The 21,333-nt window shown below is 38.3% G+C and overlaps 1 protein-coding gene and 1 non-coding gene across 11 annotated transcripts in view; both read left to right on the top strand.

The window, feature by feature from the left end:
- Positions 1-21,333, top strand: part of C11H11orf65 (chromosome 11 C11orf65 homolog) — a 96,765-nt gene that overhangs the window by 12,313 nt on the left and 63,119 nt on the right. The gene's annotated exons all lie outside the window — the stretch shown is intronic.
- Positions 12,100-12,239, top strand: LOC122450705. Its single transcript, XR_006272198.1, has one exon. It is a non-coding gene; the product is annotated as a U4 spliceosomal RNA (small nuclear RNA).

Here is a 21,333-nt window from a genome sequence, read left to right as displayed (position 1 = left end):
TGTATATTGTCACCCTGCTTATTTAACATATATGCAGAGTACCTCATGCGAAATGCTGGGCTGAATGAATCTCAAGCTGGAATCAATATTGATAGGAGAAAAATCAACAACATGAGATATGCAGATGATACCACTCTAGTGACAGAAAGCAAAGAGGCACTAAAGAGCCTCCTGATGAAAGTGAAAGAGGAGAGTGAAAAACCTGGCTTAAAACTAAGCATTTAAAAAACTAAGATCATGGCATCTTGCCCCATCACTTCATGGCAAATAGATGGGGGAAAAATGGGAACAGTGACAGACTTTATTTTCTTGGGCTCCAAAATCACTGGAGACAGTGACTGCAGCCATGAAGTTAAAAAACGCTTGTTCCTTGGAAGAAAAGCTATGACAAACCTAGACAGTGTGTTAAAAAGCAGAGACATCAATTTGCCAACAAAGGTCTGTATAGTCAAAGCTATGGTTTTTCCAGTAGTCATGTGTGGATGTGAGAGTTGGACCATAAAGAAGGCTGAGGGCCAAAGAATTGATGTTTTCGAGCTATGGTGCTGGAGAAGATTCTTGAGAGTCCCTTAGACAGCAAGGAGATCAAACCAGTCAATCCTATAGGAAATCAACCCTGAAATATTCTTCGGAATGACTGATGCTGAAGCTGAAGCTCTAGTACTTAGGCAACCTGATGTGAAGAACTAACTCATTGGAAAAGACCCTGTGCTGGGAAAGATTGAAGACAGGTGGAGAAGGGGATGAATTGAGGATGATGGATGATATCACCGATTCAATGGACAGAGTTTGAGCAAACTCTGAGAGGTAGTGAAGGACAGAGAAGCCTGGCATGCTGCAGTCTGTGGGGCTGCAGAGTCAGACAGGACTGAGTGACTGAACAATGGTTTTGAAAAGTTGGTCAGCCAGTGTAGCAAGTGCATTTGTGTGTAACTTGGACCAACCCGGCTTATGTCTTTTGACTAGAGTAGCCAAATCCTCATCTAAATATTCTAAAAAGGCAGAGTTAAGCAAAGGATTATTTTGGTGGTTAGCAATAATTCAGGTGTCAAGTCAGAATGTTGGTTAAAAGTTTCTTTCAAACATTTCATAATAGTCCATAATTGATTCATTCTCTCTTTGCTTGCAACTGTTGAATCTCTGTCCAGTCTGCGATTTTTGGAAAATGCTCTGGGATAAGTTCAAACAATTTCTGAGCTAATTCCTTGCATTCATTGTGAGCCTGTGGTTCAGAATCCAAGAAGTGATGTTTTCATTCTGCTTTATTCATTCCCTTGCTTTGCTTTCAGAAACTAACAGCTGTATTAATTAACATAGATTTGAAAACCTGGGCTTGTAGGTTCAGATGGTTAACTCAGATTCCTTAGCAAAACCCAATGGGGGGAAAAAAAACCAACAATGGATCCTGACTTGGATTTGGAAATTCCTTAGCTAAGGCTCTAAGTTCTGTTTGGGTCCAGGATGTGTACATAAACACCAAGGATGGTTCACCTCTCCCTGTAATACATTTCTCCTTAAGAGAGCTATAATCACTTCTGATTTTTTTTTTCCCTTTATTGGGGAAGATGGAGAAGTAAGAGGCAGAGGAGTTGAAAGAGAAAGAAATAGCATCTGTGCCAGGCAATTCAGATAGAAGAGGGTACATGGGAGAAGCAGAGGGAGAGACAGAGTGAGAGTACTATAGCAGATTTTTTTTTAGTTCTGATAGAGTTTTCAACAATTAATTGTTGGTTTCCTGCAAAGAAGTTATGCTATCATTTCCTCTTGTAGAAGCTTCTGGATCTCTTTTAGAAGTTTATAGATACCAATCAGAGTAATTCATTCCATTCAGTCTGTTTGATCTTAGAGCTGACTTTTTTCTGTGTGTGCAAAATATAAATTCTGGAATATCAGAAATACTCCAATGTGGTCATTTTAGGTTGAGATCTCCTTTAATGTCCCCAATTAAGTAGATACTTGCAAGTGTGAGTTTTTGTTTGTGCATAAACCTGGCTGGTATGTTAGTCAGAGACTGGCTTTCTGATGCCCCTTGTTTCAGTGTTTGAGAGGCTCTATTTCCCATCTTAAATTTCTCAGGGGTAAAATTTACTAGTGAAGTCATGTAGTGGGCCAGTGTGCTGCTTGTGAGCTTAACTCTCTTGGTGTCAGCCTAGAGTTGTTTCAGCCTTCTTACATGTTTCAGTTTCTCCATTTGGTGGTCTAAGACCATGGCAAGTGCTCAGATCACTGAAAGGCCAATTTTTATTCATGACCCCTGGATGAACAAGTGTTTTAATTAGTGAGTGGGTTTCCCTGTGGGACCGCTCCATGGTGTGAAAACTCTGTGCCCACCACTCCTGTAAATTTCTCAGTAGCCTGAGAAAGCCATAACTGACCGGGAGGAGACTTGTCCCTTTTCTTCAGAGCAAAGCTCTCATGTAGTATCTTCACTTTTATCCTGCCAATTCTGTTAAGGCAACTGAATTGAGGAATTGTATCAGATCAGCCTCTTACCTAACCACTCAACACAGACCACTGTCTCCTATAATTGCAAACCCTGGTATCTTTTAACCACACCTCCCAGTATCTTTCACCTGAGTTGCTATTTTCCTGGTATCTTTCAACCAGGCCACCCTGAGTATCTTTCAACTGAAGGGGTGGCAGGGGGCGGGGGGCAGGCACATGCTATACACAGCCAAATAAATCTCAGGAGATCCAATATGGGAGATCCAAGAACCAGGAGAGACTTAGCTAAATCTACCTGGACTCTCCGAGGAGGCAGATAGGTGAAAGGGCCCTTTCCTGGAAGCAAGTCTCTGGTTTTTTGTAGAGTTCAGGTGAAGTAGAGAAGTCCACTCTGGGTCCCTTTGTGGTCACCGTAACTGCTGACCAGAAAAGGGCACAGTGTGAAAGGTGTGAGTTAAGTTTTATTTGGGGCAAAATGAAGATTATAACCCAGGAGACAGCATTTCAGATAGCTCTGAGGAACTGCTCCAAATAGGTAGGGGAAAAGTCAGTATACATATGATTTTTGTGAAGGGGGAGTGCATGCAATCAACTGCATATTTTTGCAGAAGATTTCTGCTAATCAGGAGGAGCAGAAGTCACCATGATGGAATTTAGTGCTTTTCTAGATATGAGAAGATGCAAGAGTTGGGCTCACAAAGTCAGCTCCTGAAAATATCTAACTCTCTGAAGACCTCTGCCAGTTTTTCCAGAGCAGAGAGTGCCTCATTTCTGCTCTCCACCCTGAACTCCCTTCGGGGGGTGTTGAAAGTCAGCAGCTGCAGTAGCATGTAATTTAATCCTTGTAGAGGTCGATGGCAAGTGCCAATTTGTAGTTGACAGTAGCATATTTTGGGGCAGTATTTTCTGGTCCCCTTCAATAGGAAGGTAAATAGTTAAGTGATGAGTTTGAGTGTATATTACCTTTATTTTCTTTGATTGTAAGTTTAAGTAATTTAATTTTAAAATAATGACTGTGTGTAAAAACTATCTCACAAAATTCTCAAAAATGTAAAATTTGACTCTACTGAAACAAGTCAGCTCTAGTCCATTGCCAAACCATGCCAGTCAATGACCCGTATGATGATAGTGTGGCTCCCGCCTGTTTCTCTTACCTCCCGCTCTCCTGCCTCTTCTCTGAGCTCCACGGGCACTGTTGTCTTCTTTTCTACCACTTGAACACACCGGGCTCCTTATCTCAAGACATTTTTATCTTTTGTTCCCTGTTCCTGGAACCCTCTTCTACTGTTTTCCCATGGTTCGTTCTTTGCATAATGAACAGTAGTGTTTCCTAATTAAAGAGGCCATCCTTGGCTGTTTGTATTAAAATATCCCTTGGTCATTCTTTATCTCTACTCTGTTTTATCACTGTTGCACATGAACTTCTTTTAGTTTTTACCTCCATATTTTAAATAGCATGTTATTCTACTTTTTATATATTACTTTATATGTCTTAAAATAGATCTTAATTTATTTTCTTTTTTCATTTTTAAAATTAATTTTTGTTATAATATGGTTGATTTACAGTGTTATATTAGTTTCTGCTGTGCAGCAAAGTGAGTCAATTATACATATACCCACTCTTAGATTCTTTTTCCATATAGGTCACAGAGTACTCAGTAGAGTTCCCTGTGCTATATTTTAAGAGTAGGTTCTTATTAGTTATGTATTTTATATAGAGTAGTGTGTATATGCCACTCTTGATTTCTTTAGATGTGGCTGTTTTCTGGAAGCCTCTTACAATATAAAATGAGAAATTAGCTCTGTTATACCAACCATATGCACATACACACACTGGTCTTCTATGTTCATCTTCCTAATTAAAAAAAAAATCATGTCATAACACTAAGTAGATTTCAAGATTTTAATTGCATTCAATATAAGGAGGAGTTATTACAAAGTACACTTAACCTTGAACAATGTGGGATTAGGGGTGCTGACTCTTCATGCAGTTGAACATCCAAATATAACTTTTGACTCTCAAAACTTAACTACAGCAGCCTTACTGTAACATAAACAGATGATTAACACATATTTTGTATGTTATATGTATTATATACTGTATTCTTATAATAAAGTAAGCTAGAGAAAAGAATGTTTTTACAATCACAAGGAAGAGAAAATACATTTACAGTACTGTGCTTTATTTTTTTGCCTTGGAAACGAACAGAGATCATTCTGTCATTTTTGAGATTGCACCCAAGTACTGCATTTCAGACTCTTTTGTTGACTGGGAGGGCTACTCCATTTCTTCTAAGGGATTCTTGCCCACAGTAGTAGATTTACTGGTCATCTGAATTAAATTCACTATGGTTTTTCCAGTAGTCATGTATGGATGTAAGTTGGACTATAAAGAAAGCTGAGCACTGAAGGATTGATGCTTTTAAACTGTTGTGTTGAAGAAGACTCTTGAGAGTTCCTTGGACAGCAAGGAGATCAAGCCAGTCCATCGTAAAGGAAATCAGTCCTGAATATTCATTGAAAGGATTGATGCTAAAGCTGAAGCTCCAATACTTTGGCCACCTGATGGGAAGAACTAACTCACTGGCAAAGACCCTGATACTAGGAAAGATGGAAGGCAGGAGGAGAAGGGGACGACACAGGATGAGATGATTGGATGGCATCACCAACTGGATGGAAATGAATTTGAGCAAGCTCCGGAGTTGGTGATGGACAAGGAAGCCTGGCGTGCTGCAGTCCATGGGTTCGCAAAGAGTCGGACACGACTGAACAACTGAACTGAACCGAACTGATGGTGATACACTGATATTGAATTTCTCCAGTTACAGGAGAGTGAGGCACACCGTTGTGGTTATTAGATTTTCACACAAAGACACACACACACACACACAGCAGACAAGTTTATTAAGTATACAGCATGATCATTTGCTATTCATTAAGTGGAAATCAATCATAAAGATCTTCATCCTCATCATCTTCACAATGAATAGACTGAGGAAGAAGAGGGATTGTTATTTACTTTCTCAGATTGGCAGAGGTGCGAGAGGTATAGGAGGTGAAGGGGGAGGTAGGAGAGGCAGGCAAGCCCAGTGTAATTTTATAGAAAGATGTCATAGTTTCTGCTTGACTTCTTACTTCTTCATTTCTCTAAAAGTGTTTCTACATGGCTCCAATCCTTCCACTGTTTAGTTTCAGTGCCTGTAGCATAGACGATTCCATGTTTTAAAAGAAGTTGAAAGCAATCTTGAATAGTAAGAACTCTTCTGCTATAATAGATTGTCTAAATGTCAATTTGTTTCCTGGCACTGCTGCTTCTGTATTTTCTTTCTTATCATGTGGAACTGGTTCAGAAGCACTCATCTCCATCAAGTTGCCTTCTAATTCCTCTGATGTGTCTGTTAGCCCTTGAATGTCTCCAGGTTCCATATCTTGAAACCCTTCACCCCCTACCTTTTTGCCACGTCCACAATCCCATTTATGATCTCCTTGATTGTCTCTGTAATAAGTTCTATGAAGTCATGGACAGCATCTGGAAACTGTTTTCTCCAGCAGGAATTTATTGTTTCAGGCTTGATGGCTTTTTCATTTCCTTTTCTATAACCATGATGGCAACTCTCGTGTAATTTTTCCAGACTTCCATGATGTTCTGTTTGGTTCTCTGCTAGAATATTGACAGTCCTATTCATAGAGTACCATGTGCAATGAGATTTAAAGGTCCTTATTGACACCTTGATCTGGACACTGAATTAGAGATGTTGTGTTTTCATATCAGATAGACCACTTTGATGCATTCAGTGATGAACTCATAGAGTTCTGAGTAACCAGGGACATTGTCCAATATCAAAAGAATTTTAAAAGACAGTCCTTTACTGGCAAGGTACTTCCTGACTTCAGTGACAAAGCATCAATGGAGTCAGTTCAGTAAAAAGTGTCCTGGTTGTCCAAGTCTTCTTGTACAACTAAAAGACTGACAGCTGGTATTTATCTTTTTCCTCTAAGTCTCAGGGGTTAGCAGCTTTATAGTTAAGGGCAGTCCTGATCATAAACTCAGCTGCATTTGTACAAACAGTAGAGTTAGCCTGTCCCTTCTTACCGTATGTCCTGGTACTTACTTCTCTTCTTCATTACTAATAAATGTCCTTTGTGGCATTTTTTCCCCAGAATAGGGCACTCTTCTCTGCACTGAGAACCAGTTGAGGCAGATAGCCTTTCCGTTTTCTTCAGTGGGCATCTGAACCTGTCTATCACCTTTTAGTTGGCAGAAGCTGCTGCTTCTATTATCTTTACATTTTTTAAAGCCAAACCTTTTTCTAAAAATATCAAACCATCCTTTGCTGGAATTAAAATTTTTCAGCTTTAGATTCTTTTGCTTAATGTTTTCATGTAATGACTTCACTTTTCCTTGAATCACATTAGAGTCTGTAGGTATGACTTCTTATAGCAATCCTGCCCCCACATAAAAGCTGCATTTTCAATTTATGACAAGAAGGTACTTTGCAAAAAGTGCAAGGTTTTCACACCAGATGTCAAAGCCGGAGTGAGAGCTTCATGAATTTCTTTCCTTTTTTTTTTTTAACAATGTTCCTTGTTGTTCAGTAGCTAACTCATATCCAACTCTGCAACCCCATGGACTGCAGCATACCAGGTTTCCCTGTCCTTCACTATCTCCTGGAATTTGCTCAAACTCATGTCCATTGAATCAGTGATGCCATCCAACCATCTCATCCTCTGTTGCCCTCAATCCTTCCCAGCATCAAGGTCTTTTTCAATGAGTTGGCTCTTTGCATCAGGTGGCTAAAGTGTTAGAGCTTCAGCCTCAGTCCTTCCAATGAATGTTCAGGGTTGATTTAGGATTGATTGGTTTGATCTCCTTGCTGTTCAAGGGATTCTCAAGAGTCTTTTCCAGCACTACAATTTGAAAGCATCAATTTTTGGTCAGCCTTCTTTGTGGCCCAATTCTCACATCCATATATGACTATTGGAAAAACCATAGTTGACCATATGGACTTTTGTCAGCAAAGTAGTGTCTCTGCTTTTTTAATACACTGTCTAGGTTTGTATGGCTTTCCTCCCAAGGAGCAAGTGTATTTTAATGTCATGGCTGTGGTCACTGTCCACAGTGATTTTGGAGCCCAAGAAAGTAAAATCTGCCACTATTTCCATTTTTTCCCATCTATTTGCCTTGAAGTGATGGCATAGATGCCATGATCTTAGTTTTTTGAATGTTGCCTTTCAAGCCAGCTTTTTCACTCTCCTCTTTCACCTTCATCAAGAAGCTCTTTAGTTCCTGTTCACTTTCAGTCATTAAGGTGGTATCAGCTGCATATCTGAGGTTGATAATATTTTTCCTGGCAATCTTGATTCCAGTTTGTGATTCATACAGCTTGGCATTTCACATGGTGTACTCTGCATATAAGTTAAATAAGCAGGATGACAATATACAGCCTTAACATCTCAATTTGGAACCAGTCCGTTGTTCCATTTCCAGTTCTGACTTTGCTTCTAGACCTGCATACAGGTTTCTCAGGAGGCAGGTAAGGTAGTCTGGTATTCTCATCTCTTTTAAGAATTCTCCACAATTTGTTGTGATCCACACAGGCAAAGGCTTTAGCATAGTCAATAAAGCAGAAGTTTTGCTGGAATTCTATTGCTTTATTTATGATACAATGGATGTTAGCAATTTAATCTCTGGTTCCTTTGCCTTTTCTAAATCCAGCTTGTACATCTGGAATATTTTGGTTCATGTACTGTTGAGCCTAGCTTGAAGGATTTCGAGCATTACCTTGCTAGCATGAGAAATGAGCACAATTGTGCAGTAGTTTGAACATTCTTTAGTGTTGCCTTTCTTTGGGATTGGAATGAAAACTGACCTGTTTCCATCCTGTGGCCACTGCTGAGTTTTCCAAATTTGCTGGCATGTTTGGAGAGTGCAGCACTTTAACAGCATCATCTTTTAGGATTTCAAATAGGACAGCTGGAATTCCATCACCTCCACTAGCTTTGTTTGTAGTAATGAATCCTAAGGCCCACTTGACTTCACACTCCAGGATGTCTGGCTCTAGGTGAGTGACCACACTATTGTGCTTTTCTGGGTCATCAAGACCTTTTTTTGTACAGTTCTTCTGTATATTCTTGCCACCTCTTCTTAATCTCTTCTGCTTCTGTTAGGTCCTTGCCATTTCTGTCTTTTATTGTGCCAATCTTTGGATGAAATGTTCCCTTAATATCTGATTTTCTTGGAGAGATCTCTAGTCTTTCTCATTCTATTGCTTTCCACTATTTCTTGGCATTGTTCCCATAAGAAGGGCTTCTTATCTCTCCTTGCTATTCTTTGGAACTCTGCATTCAGATGGGTATATGTTTCCCTTTCTCCTTTGCCTTTCACTTCTATTCTTTTCTAAGCTTTTTGTAAGGCCTCCTCAGATAACCATTTTGCCTTCTTGCATTCCTTTTTCTTTGGGATGGTTTTGATCACCACCTCCTGTACAGTGTTATGAACCTCCATCCATAGTTCTTCAAACACTCTATCATATCTAATCCCTTGAATCTATTTGTCACTTCCACTGTATAATCATAAGGGATTTGAGTGGCCCTAGTGGTAAAGGACCCACCTACCAACGTAGGAGATGTAAGAGATTCGGATTCGATCTTTGGGTGAGGAAGATCCCCTGGAGAAGGGCATGGCAACCCACTTCAATATTCTTGCCTGGAAAATCCCATGGACAGAGGAGCCTGGCAGGCTACAGTTCATAGTGTCACACAGAGTCAGACACAACTGAAGCAACTTGGCACGCATGCATACCTGAGTGACATAGTGGTTTTCCCCACTTTCTTCAATTTAAGTCTGAATTTTGCAATAAGGAGCTCATGATCTGAGCCACAGCCACCTCCTGATCTTGTTTTTGCTGACTGTATAGAGCTTCTGCATCTTCAGCTGCAAATAATGCAATCAATCTGATTTTGGTATTGAGTATTTGGTGATGTCTATGTGTAAAGTCATCTCTTGTGTTGTTGGAAGAGGGTGTTTGTTATGACTAGTGTGTTCTCTTGGCAAAACTGTTAGCCTTTGCCCTGCTTCATTTTTTGCTCCAAGGCCAAACTTGCCTGTTACTCCAGGTATCTTCTGACTTCATACTTTTGCATTTTAATCGCCTGTGATGAAAAGGACATCTTTTTTGGGGTACTAGTTCTAGAAGATCTTGTAGGTCTTCATGGAACCATTTGACTTCATCTTCTTTGGCATTAGTGGTTGGGGCATAGACAGTTGTCCTTAGACTGGATTAATTTATCTTAAAATGGCTGGTAACTGCAGCTGCTGGCTTTACTGTACAGTACATATTAAGCGATTCAACTTTTCTTGTAATGTCATGAATGCTGCTTCTTGGGAACACACACTTTCATTATCACTAGCAGCACTTTGTTTGGGTGTTATTCAAGGTTTACACTAAGGATGATGAAAAATATATGAGACCCATGGGAGATCACCTCTCACTGTGATATGCAATTTATTGGAGAGATGAATTCCTCACATGGAGATGATTAGCACCACAGCATATTAAGCAGATACTCTCAACACTTGTGCTCCCTGCAGTAGCAACAGTAGGTGGCTATAAATTGATTACCATGGTAAAGTCTGTTCTACAATTTTATGCAGGTATGTGTAATATTGCATCTTTACAATTGTTTACAATTCTCTCAACTGCAAATGGCACCATGTTCAGTCTGTGTGTGCATAACATTTGATAAATTTTAAGTTTTTATAATAGATTCATGTGTATTTTATGGTAGCAAATTGATAAGATAAACTGGTATCTACATATATTTAATACTGTCATGACAATACCTTTTTCTTTGTTTTCTTATATTTCTAGGCCATGCAGTTTACCTGTAAGTTTTTTCAAATTGTTGTAAATTTCCAAAACTTTTCCCAATATGTTTATTGAAAAAGATCTGCATATATATGGACCCACACAGTACAAACCGTATTGTTCAAGGGTCAACTATAATTAAATGTCCAGAATAAGCCTTTTGAATCAGAAGCCAATAACCAATCATGCCACCTCCAAATTCATATTATTGTGGGTGATTGGCATTATCATAGGGTATATAATTATGGAGTATTACTGTTGTATCATACATTTTGGGAGGATTAATATTAATATTCACATAGTAATAGATTTATTCATAATTATTCATGTTGAGTCACAGAGATAGCTTAGTTTTTTGTTTTCTTTTGCTCCCTTTCAGGGTGACATTCAAAAAGTTTAAGTCAGATCATGTTACTCCTCTAGTCTAACCCTTCAGTAGCTTCCCATCACAGTTACAATAAAATTCTAACATTCAGCATGTACTGTGTAATCCCATCACCTCGCTGCTTTTATCTCCTACTACTCTTTTTTCTCTACAGTTGGCTACAGTCACACTGTCATTCTTCCTGTTCCAGCGTCCTATTTCATTGCCTTCACACTTGCTGTTCTGTCTTCCTAAAACACTCTGTGTGTATAAATAGCTCACTCCACTTCACTCAAGCTTCTGCTTTAAACAGCAATGAATTAATATAATATAGAATTTGGGGGGCTTCCCAGTTGGTGCTGGTGGTAAAGAACCTGCCTGCCAATGCAGGAGACATAAGAGATGTGGGTTCAATTCCTGGGTCAGGAAGATGCCCTGGAGGAAGGCATGGCAACCCACTCCAGTATTCTTGCCTGGAGAATTCCATAGACAGAGGAGCCTGGCAGGCCACGGTCCATAGGGTTGCATAAAGTCAGGGACAAATTATGCAACTTAGCATGCATGCACACATGTAGAGTTTTTAGCCTCCTTTGTCGTTTATTATATTATTCCCGCCAATAGGTATTTATTTAAAACTATTTTTAACCAGTACATGATATTAATGAAAAGTTAAAATCTGCCTCTAATCCCCAACATCCATCTTGCTAAGCTCAGTCTAGACAAGACTAGTAAAGCAGCACTAAGAACAAGATTATTCAGAAGACTGAGATCCTTATGAGTGGTGTCTGATATACGTACAGAGGCATCTGTTGATGCCTCTAGATTGGTAGATTCCAGTTTATATACTCCAGTCTCTAGAATGTTAAGCAAATGCTATTGACATTACATGAAATATATGTAACTAAACACCTGAACCTGATTCTGAGACCAAACTGACCCTGATTCCAAGATGAATTTTCAGTGGTAAAGAAACTTTTGAAAATTTTATTTCCAATGGGTTGCAGACTATTGCTCTTGAAAATAAAATAAAAATGAATTACTAGAAAAAGAAAAAACATAACAAGGATCTACAAACTTACTGATTGCGTATATGTGCGTGTGTGTGTGCACACACACCACAATAATGTCAAATTGCTATAAAATCTTCAAACTACTCTCGATTTCTGTCTTTGTTTCTTCTGGTAACATATAGCTCAGAGACTGGCATAGGTTTATGGACCACATTCAAAATAGCATAGCTTTTAGGGATCCACCTACAGGAGACTCACTCAAACCCCTCATGCCCTCTCCCTCCCCCATCCTATTTCTGCTAACTTTTCAAGTTAAGCCTGCAGTGAATTTTTCTCCTGCTGGTGATGAACTAATTTTAAAAAAAATTTTATTATTCAAGTAGTACATGTTCATTATAAAAGTAAATGAAAAAGCTTTGCGCAGTGGCAGTATCGTAGCCAATGAGGTTTATCCGAGGCGCGATTATTGCTAATTGAAAACTTTTCCCAATACCCCGCTGTGACGACTTGAAATATAGTCGGCATTGGCTAGAAAAAAAAAATAAAAAAATTAAAAAAAAAAAGTAAATGAAAATAAACATATTTTTAATTCCTCCTTAATTCTATCATCACTATCAACATTCATATTCATATGTACATAGTTGTGCATATACATGTGTTTGTGCTCAGTTGCACATTCCTGTCCAACTCTGCAGCCCTCCAGGCTCCTTTGTCCATAGTTTGCCAGGCAAGAATACTGGAGTGGGTTGCCATCTCCTATTCCAGAGAATCTTCCCAACCCAGGAATTGAACCCATGACTCTTGCATCTCCTGCATTGGCAGGCGGATTCTTTATCACTGTACCACCTACAGTTATCTATTTGAATAGAGCAGGGAGAAGCTAACATACATAACTTTTGAAACTGTTTAATAAACTGCTTTTTGAAAACTGACATCATAATATAAAACATTTTCCATGTCAGTGTGTGCATTTACAGCATCATTTTGAATATTCTCATAGGGTTCTATTGTTATGACAGCATCATAATTTATTTAACCAACTTCCTATTCTGTTAGCCAGCATATTATTTATTGATCTGCTATTCTTTAGCTACAATTGAGAATGTTTTGAGGGAAATTATCCATTTTGCATAAATTAACACAGGAAGCCAGACATCCCTATCTTTCACTATCTCTTGGGCTTTGCTCAAACTCATGTCCATTGAATCAGTGATGCCATCCAACCAACTCATCCTCAATTCATCCCCTTCTCCTGCCCTCAGTCTTTCCCAGTGTCAGGGTCTTTTCCAATGAGTCATCTCTTAGCATCAGATGGCCAAAGTATTGGAGCTTCAGCTTCAGCATCATTTTCCAATGAATATTCAGGGTTGATTTCCTCTAGGATTGATTGGTTTGATCTCCTTGCTGTCCAAGGGATTTTTAAACGTCTTCTCCAGCACCACAGTTTGAAAGCATCAATTTTTCAGTGCTCAGCATTCTTTATGGTCCAACTCTCACATGACTACGGGAAAAACTATAGCTTTGACCATATGGACTTTTGTTGGCAAAGTGATGTCTCTGCTTTTTAATATGCTGTCTAGCTTTGTCAATGCTTTTCTTCCAAGGTTTAAGTGTCTTTAATTTCATAGCTGCAGTCACTGTCCACAGTGATTTTGGAGCCCAAGAAAATAAAATTTGTCAGTTTCTATTTATTTATGTCTTCTTTTATTTCATTCAGCAATGTTTTGTAGTTTTCAATGAACAAGTCTTTAACTTCCTTAGTAAAGTTCATTCCTCAGTATAATATTTTATTTTCTTTGATGCTATTGTAAATAACTATTTTTATAATTTCCTTTCCAGACTGTTCATTGTTAGTGTATATTAATAGAAATGCAACTGAATTTTGTGTGCTGACTGTATCCTACTACTTTGATGAATTTATTTAATAGGACCAGAAGCATTTTTTTTGTGGAATCTTTAAGGTTTTATACATATAAGATGTTTTCTGTGAACAGAGATAATTTTACTTCTTCCTTTCCAATTTGATGCCTGTATTTCTCTATCTTGCCAAATTACTCTGGCTAGAACCATGAGTATTATGTTGAAAAAAAAGTGGCAAAATTGGATATCCTTGCTTTATCCTGGTTTCAGAGTAGTTGCAGCCTTTCACCACTGGGTATAATGTATACTGTGTATAATGTATACTGTGTATAATGTATGCTGTGGAATTTTAATTTATGATTTTAATATGTTGAGCTGGTTTCCTCCTATTCCAAATTTATTGAAGAGTATTATCATGAAAGGGTGTTGAATTTTATCAACTGCTTTTCTTACATCAATTGAGATAATTATGTAGGTTTTTTCCTTCATTCTGTTAATGTTCTATATTGATTGATTTTTAATACAATCTAGTAGGAAAAATAGATAAATAAATGAAATCAATAAAACTTCAGCAGTAGCCTACAGGAAATACAATATTTACCATCTGAGGTGTGGTCAGATCAATACTAGTTGAGGTCCTAAGACTATGCTTAGAGGTAGACACAGTCCCTACATCCCTAATGTTAATTCCGATCCAGATTAAGGTAGATGTTATAGGACTTCATCTTAAAACTTCCATTACATGACCTCTGGGCTTTCTGATTTGTATATTTTTCTACTAATTGGGCCACTGGGTTGGGAAGATCCCCTGGAGAAGGGAAAGGCTACCCACTCCATAATTCTGGCCTGGAGAATTTCATGGACTATATAGTCCATGGGGTCACAACGAGTCAGACACAACTAAGTGACTTCCACACACACACACGCGCACACACACACACACTACTAATTGAGGACTCAGAGATTACATCTTGTTATATGACAGCTATCAGATGGGATAATCCAATGTTCTAAGTGAAAATTTATACATTTTTTTACAATTCACTTTATGTAAACTAAAGAAAAAACACCAAAAAGTGATTTAACCTATTTCTCCCACACTCCACTGTCTCTCCACCTCTGGAAGTTACCAGTCTGTTCTCTGTATCTATAGGCTTGGTTTTTTAATTTACTTATTATTTTAGATTTTATATATAAAAGAGATCATATAGTATTTGTCCTCTGACTTATTTCGCTTACCATAATGCTCTTGAGGTCTGTTCATCTTGTCACAAATAGAAAAATTTTCTTATTGTTTTATGGCTGAGTTATATTCCATTGTGTATATATTCCACATCTTCTTTATCCATTCATCCATCCTTGGAATACTTAGGTGTTTCCACATCTTGGCTACTGTAAATAATGCCGCAATGAACATGAGGTGTATATATCTTTTTGAGTTAGTGTTTTCATTTTCTTCAGGCAAATGCTTAGAAGTAGAATTGCTGGGTCATATGGTAGTTATATTTTTATTTTTTTGAGGAAACTTCATACTGTTTTCTATAGTGCTTGTACAAATTTACATTCTGCCAATAGTGCACAATGTAGAGAAAAGGGTTTCCTTTTCTCTACATCCTCACCAACACTTATTATTTCTAGTCTTTTTTATAATAGCCATTCTAACAGGTGTAAGGTGATATCTCATTGCTATTTTGATTTACATTTCCCTGATGATTAAGTATGTAGAGCATCTTTTTATGTACCTGTTGGCCATCTGTATTCTTCTGGGAGAATGTCTATTCAGATCGTCTGCCCACTGGTAAATTGGATTGTTTGTTTGTTATTGAGTTATATGAGTTTTAAAACATATTTTGGATACTAGCCCCTTATCAGATATATGACTTACAAATATTTTCTCCCATTCAGTAGTTTACCTCTTCATTTTGTTGATGGTTCCTTTGCTCAGAAGCTTTTAGTTTAATATAGTCCCACATGTTTGTTTTTGCCTTTTTGTTGCTTTTGGTGCCATATACAAAAGTCGTTACCAAAACCTATGTCAAGGGGCTTACCACCTGTGTTTCCTTCCAGAGTTTTATGGTTTCAGATCTTATGTTCAAACTTTTGATCCATTTTGTTTGGTTGTCTTCTTAATATATATCTTTCATTGAAGTATCATTGACTTATAATGTTTTAGATGCACAGCAAGGTGATTCAGTTTTACATATACACATATATTATTTTATATTACTTTCCATTATAGGTTATTATAAGATATTGACTACAGGTCTCTACACTATACAATAAACCTTTGTGGCTTGCTGCATATCTATTTTTAATTAGAAATCTAGCATTCTATCCATACTAAGTCAAACAAGTGGAATCAAAGTCATGAATGTTTAACAAAAATTGATCAGTTTTCTAAAGTATATATATTATACATATATATATGTATGTATACAGATCACAATAAACTGTGGAAAATTCTGAAAGAAATGGGAATAGCAGACCACCTGACCTGTCTCTTGAGAAATCTGTATGCACGTATGCAGAAATCTGTATGCAGGTCAGTTAGAACTGGACATGGAACAACAGACTGGTTCCAAATAGGAAAAGGAGTATGTCAAGGCTGTATATTGTCACCCTGCTTATTTAACTTATATGCAGAGTACATCATGAGAAATGCTGGGCTGGAAGAAGTACAAGCTGGAACAAGATTGCCGAGAGAAATATCAATAACCTCAGATATGCAGATGATACCACTGTAATGGCAGAAAGTGAAGAAGAACTAAAGAGCCTCTTGATGAAAGTGAAAGAGGAGAGTGAGAAAGTTGGCTTAAAGCTTAACATTCAGAAAACAAAGATCATGGCATCCATTCCCATCATTCATGGCAAATAGATGGAGGAACAGTGGAAACAGTGGCTGACTTTACTTTTTGGGGCTCCAAAATCACTGTAGATGGTGATTGTAGCCATCAAATTAAAAAACACTTACCCCTTGGAAGGAAAGTTATGACCAACCTAGACAGCATATTAAAAAGCAGAGACATTACTTTGCCATTGAAGGTCCATCTAGTCAAGGTTATGGTTTTTCCCCTAGTTATGTATGGATGTGAGAGTTGGACTATAAAGAAAGCTGAGTGCCGAAGAATTGATGTGTTTGAACTGTGGTGTTGGAGAAGACTCTTGAGAGTCCCTTGGACTGCAAGGAGATCCAACCAGTCCATCCTTAGGGAGATCACTCCTGGGAAGGACTGATGTTGAAGCTGAAACTCCAATATTTTGGCCACCTGATGCGATGAGCTGACTCATTTGAAAAGACCCTGATGCTGGGAAAGATTGAAGACAGGAGGAGAAGGGGATGACAGAGGACGAGATGGTTGGATGGCATCACCGACTCAATGGACATGAGTTTGGGTAAACTCCGGGAGTTGGTGATAGACAGGGAGGCCTGGTGTGCTGCGATCCATGGGGTCGCGAAGAGTCATACATGGCTGAGCGACTGAACTGAACTGAACTGAACAGACTTTTGGTGAAATCTTTAGGGTTTTCTTTGTATAATATCATATAGTATCATGCAGTTGGTGTGAAGTGACAGTTTTACTTCTTCTGCTCCAATTTGGGTAACTTTTATTTTTTTTCACTTAGCTAAATGCTCTGGTTAGGACTTCTAATACTATGTTGAATAAAAGTGCTGATTATGGGCATCCTTCTTTTATTCCTGATCTTTAATGAAATGCTTTCAGTATTTAATTATTGAGTATGATGTTAGCTGTGATATTTTCATGTATGACCTTTATAATGTTGAAATATGTTCCTCTCTATATGGGCTTTTAAAAACAGAGACATTGCTTTGCCAACAAAGGTCTGTCTGGTCAAAGCTGTGGTTTTTCCAGTAGTCATGTATGGATGTGAGAGTTGGACTATAAAGAAAACTGAATGCCGAAGAACTGATGCTTTTGAACTGTGGTGTTGGAGAAGACTCTTGAGAGTTGCTTGGACTGCAAGGAGATCCAACCAGTCCATCCTAAAGGAAACCAGTCCTGAATATTCATTGGAAGGACTGATGCTGAAGCTGAAACGCCAGAACTTTGGCCACCTGATATGAAGAACTGACTCATTTGAAAAGACCCTGATTCTGGGAAAGATTAAAGACGGGAGAAGAAGGGGATGACAGAGGATGAGATGGTTAGATGGCATCACCAACTCAATGGACATGAGTTTGGGTAAACTGCGGGAGTTGATGATGGACAGGGAGGCCTGGCATGCTCCAGTCCATGGGGTTGCAAAGAGTCGGACATGACTGAGCGACTGAACTGAACTGATATTGGCTTTGTTGAGAACGTTGATTGATATTTCTATTGTGAACTATCTTTGCATTCCAGGAATAGATCCAGTTTGCTCATTGTGACAATAATGATGATTTTAATGTGCTGCTGTATTCTCTTTGCTAGTATTTTTGCATCAGTATTCATAGGGATACTGGTCTATAGTTTCCTTTTCCTGTAGTGTCTTCATCTGGCTTTGGTGTCAAGATAAAGCTGGCCTCCCAGAATGAGTTAGGAAGTGTACCCTCCTTTTCAATATTTTGGAAAACCTTGAGAAAAATTGGTTCTTCTTTAAATGTTTCATAGAATTCACTAGTGAAGGCATCAGGTCCAGGGCTATTACTTGTCATGAGATTTTTAATTGCTGATTCAATCTTTTTACTAGATGCAAAAAAAGCATTTGACAGAATTCACCATCTGTTCGTGATAAAAGCTCTCACCAACGTGGGGATAGAGGGAGCATATCTCAACATAATAAAGAACATAACATTTGCAGCAGACCCACTGCTGGCATCAGACTCAATGGTAAAAATCTAAAAGACTTCCCACTAAATTCAGGAACCAGAAAGGGATGCCCACTCTTACCACTTATATTTAACATAGTGTTGAAAGTCCTTGGGGCTTCCCTGGTGGGTCTTGTTCACAGCAATCAGATAAGAAAATGAAATAAAATGTAGAGAAGAGGTAAAACTGTCACTATTTGCAAGTGACATAGAGAATCCTATAATCTCCACCACAAAACTACTAGAATAATAAACAAATTTAGCAAGGTTGCAGGATATAAGAGAAGTATACAGAAATCTGTTACTTCTGAAATATCAGAAAGTGAAAGGAAAAAATCCATTTAAAAATCACATCCAAGAAAAATACATAGGAATAAACTGAAACCAAGGAGACCTATACTCTTTGACAGTCTCCAGAGAAAGACCTATACTCTGAAAAATATAAAACACTGATGAAGGAAACTGAAGATGATTCAAAGAAATGGAAAGATATACCATGGTATTAGATTGGAAGAATTAATATTGTTAAAGTGGCCATAGTACCCAAAGCAATACACAGATTTAATTCAATCCCTATCAATATACCCATGACAATTTTCATAGAACTAGAATAATCCTAAAATTTATATACACGTGATGAGAGCTCAAGATGGTACAGTAGGAAATGAGCCAGTCCCTTCTTATGAAACCACTAAAATCACAACTAACTGCTAAATAACCATGATGGGGGGGAACCACTGGAACCTACTAAAAAAGATACTCTACATCAACAAAAAGAAGAAGCCGCCACAACATGATGGTAGGACAGGCACAATCACGATAAAATCAAATCCCATATCAAGTTGGAAAACAATTGTACCAGAGAGTTTATCCCACAGGAGTGAAAGTGCTGAACCCCCGTCTGGCTTCCCAGCCTGGGGATCCAGCAATGGGAGGAATCCCCAGAGAATCTGGCTTTGAAAACTGGTGGGGTTAGATAATAGGACTTCCACAGAACTTCTGGGAAAAGAAATCACACACTTAGAGGATACACACAAAGTCTCATGTGCACTAAAATACAGGGGGGGAAAGTGACCCATAAGAATATTGACCTACCTGCTAATACTGACCTAAGAATATTGACCTACCTTCTGCAGAGGTCGGGGGTAGCTGTGGCTCACTGCAGGGACAAAGACACTGGCAGTAGCAGTTTTCAGAAGTACCCATTGCCATGAGCCCTCCTGGAATGCGCCATTAACTCCACCAAACAGCCTGTAGGCTCCAGTGCAGGGTCACCTAAAGCCAAACAGCCAATAGAGCAGGAACACAGTCCCACCTATCAGCAGACAAGTGACTTAAACTCTTCCTGAGCATGGCCCTGCCAACCAGAGAGACAAGACCCAATTGCACCCACCACTGAGCAGGAACCAGCCCATCCTATCAGGAAACCTGCACAAACCTCTAAGACAACCTTATCCCACAGAGGCAGACAGTAGAAGCAAGAACTACAAACCTACAGACTGTGGAACAGAAACAACAATCACAGAAAGTTAGTCAAAGTAAAACAGCAGAGGACTTTGTCCCAGATGAATGAATAAGATGAAACCCCAGAAGAACAACTAAGTCAAGTGGAGATAGCCAACCTATCAGAAAAAGAATTCAGAATAATAATAGTGAAGATGATCCAAGATATTAGAAAAAGAATAGAGGCAAGGATCAAGAAGATGCAAGAATTTGAGCAAGCTCCAGGAGTTGGTGATGGACATGGTGTTCTGCAATCCATGGTGTCACAAAGAGTTGGACAGGACTGAGCGACTGAACTGAACTGAGAAAGTTGGCATGAGGAAACCTACCTCAATACAGTGAAGGTCATATACAATAAACCTACAGCTAGCATCATACTTAATGATGAAAAGCTGAAAGATTTTCCTCTAAGGTCAGGAACAGTCCACTCTTGCCCCTTTATTCCGCATGGTTTTGGAAGTCCTAGTTATGGCAATCAGAAGAAAAAGAAATAAAGGAAATGCAGATTGGAAAAGAAAAAGTTAAACTGTCACACTTTGCAGATGACGTGATACAATATATAGAAAATCCTAAAGACACTATCAAAAACTATGAGAGCTCATCAGTGAATTTGGTAAAGTTACTGGTTAGAAAATTAATACAAAAATCTGTTGCATTGCTGTACACTACAATGAAAGAGAAATTAAGCAAACAATCCCATTTACCATTGCAACAAAAAGAATAAAATGCCTAAGAATAAACCTACCTAAGGAGACAACAGCCCCTTACTCCAAAAACTGTGACACTGAAGAAAGAAATCAAAGATGACAAAGTAGATAGAAAGATAAACCATCCTCTTGGATTGGAAGAGTCAATATTGTCCAAATGACTATACTGCCTAAGGAAATTTAATGATTCAGGGAATCCATATAAAATTATCAATGGCATTTTTCACAGAACTAGAACAAAAAAATCTTAAAATTTGTTGAAGACACAAAAGACTCCTAATAGTGAAAGCAATATTGAGAAAGAAAAACAGAGCTGGAGGAATAAGGCTCCCTGACTTCAGACTCTACAATGCTGTAGTCATCCAATCATTATGGTACTGGCCAAAAATATAAATACAGATTAACAGAACAGGATAGAAAGTCTAGAAATAAGCCCACACACCTATGATCACTCAGTCTTCAACAAAGGAGCAAGACTATGCAATGAAGGAAAGATAGTCTCAGCAATAAATGGCCCTGGGAAAATTGGACAGTTACATGTAAAAAAATAAAATTAGAACATGCTCTAACACCATACACTAAAGTCAAATGGATTAAAAACCTAAATGTAAGACCAGACACTATAAAAGTCTTAGAAGAAAACCTAAACATAACACTCTGAGATAAATTGCAGCAAAATTTTTTTCTGTCTCCCAGTGTAATGGAAATAAAACCAAAAATAAATAGGACTAATTAAACTCAGAAACTGTTGCACATCAAAGGAAATGAT

Source organism: Cervus canadensis, chromosome 11 (genome assembly GCF_019320065.1).
Source record: "Cervus canadensis isolate Bull #8, Minnesota chromosome 11, ASM1932006v1, whole genome shotgun sequence".
NCBI classification, from domain to species: domain Eukaryota; kingdom Metazoa; phylum Chordata; class Mammalia; order Artiodactyla; family Cervidae; genus Cervus; species Cervus canadensis.
This window is presented reverse-complemented; position numbering and strand designations above follow the sequence as displayed.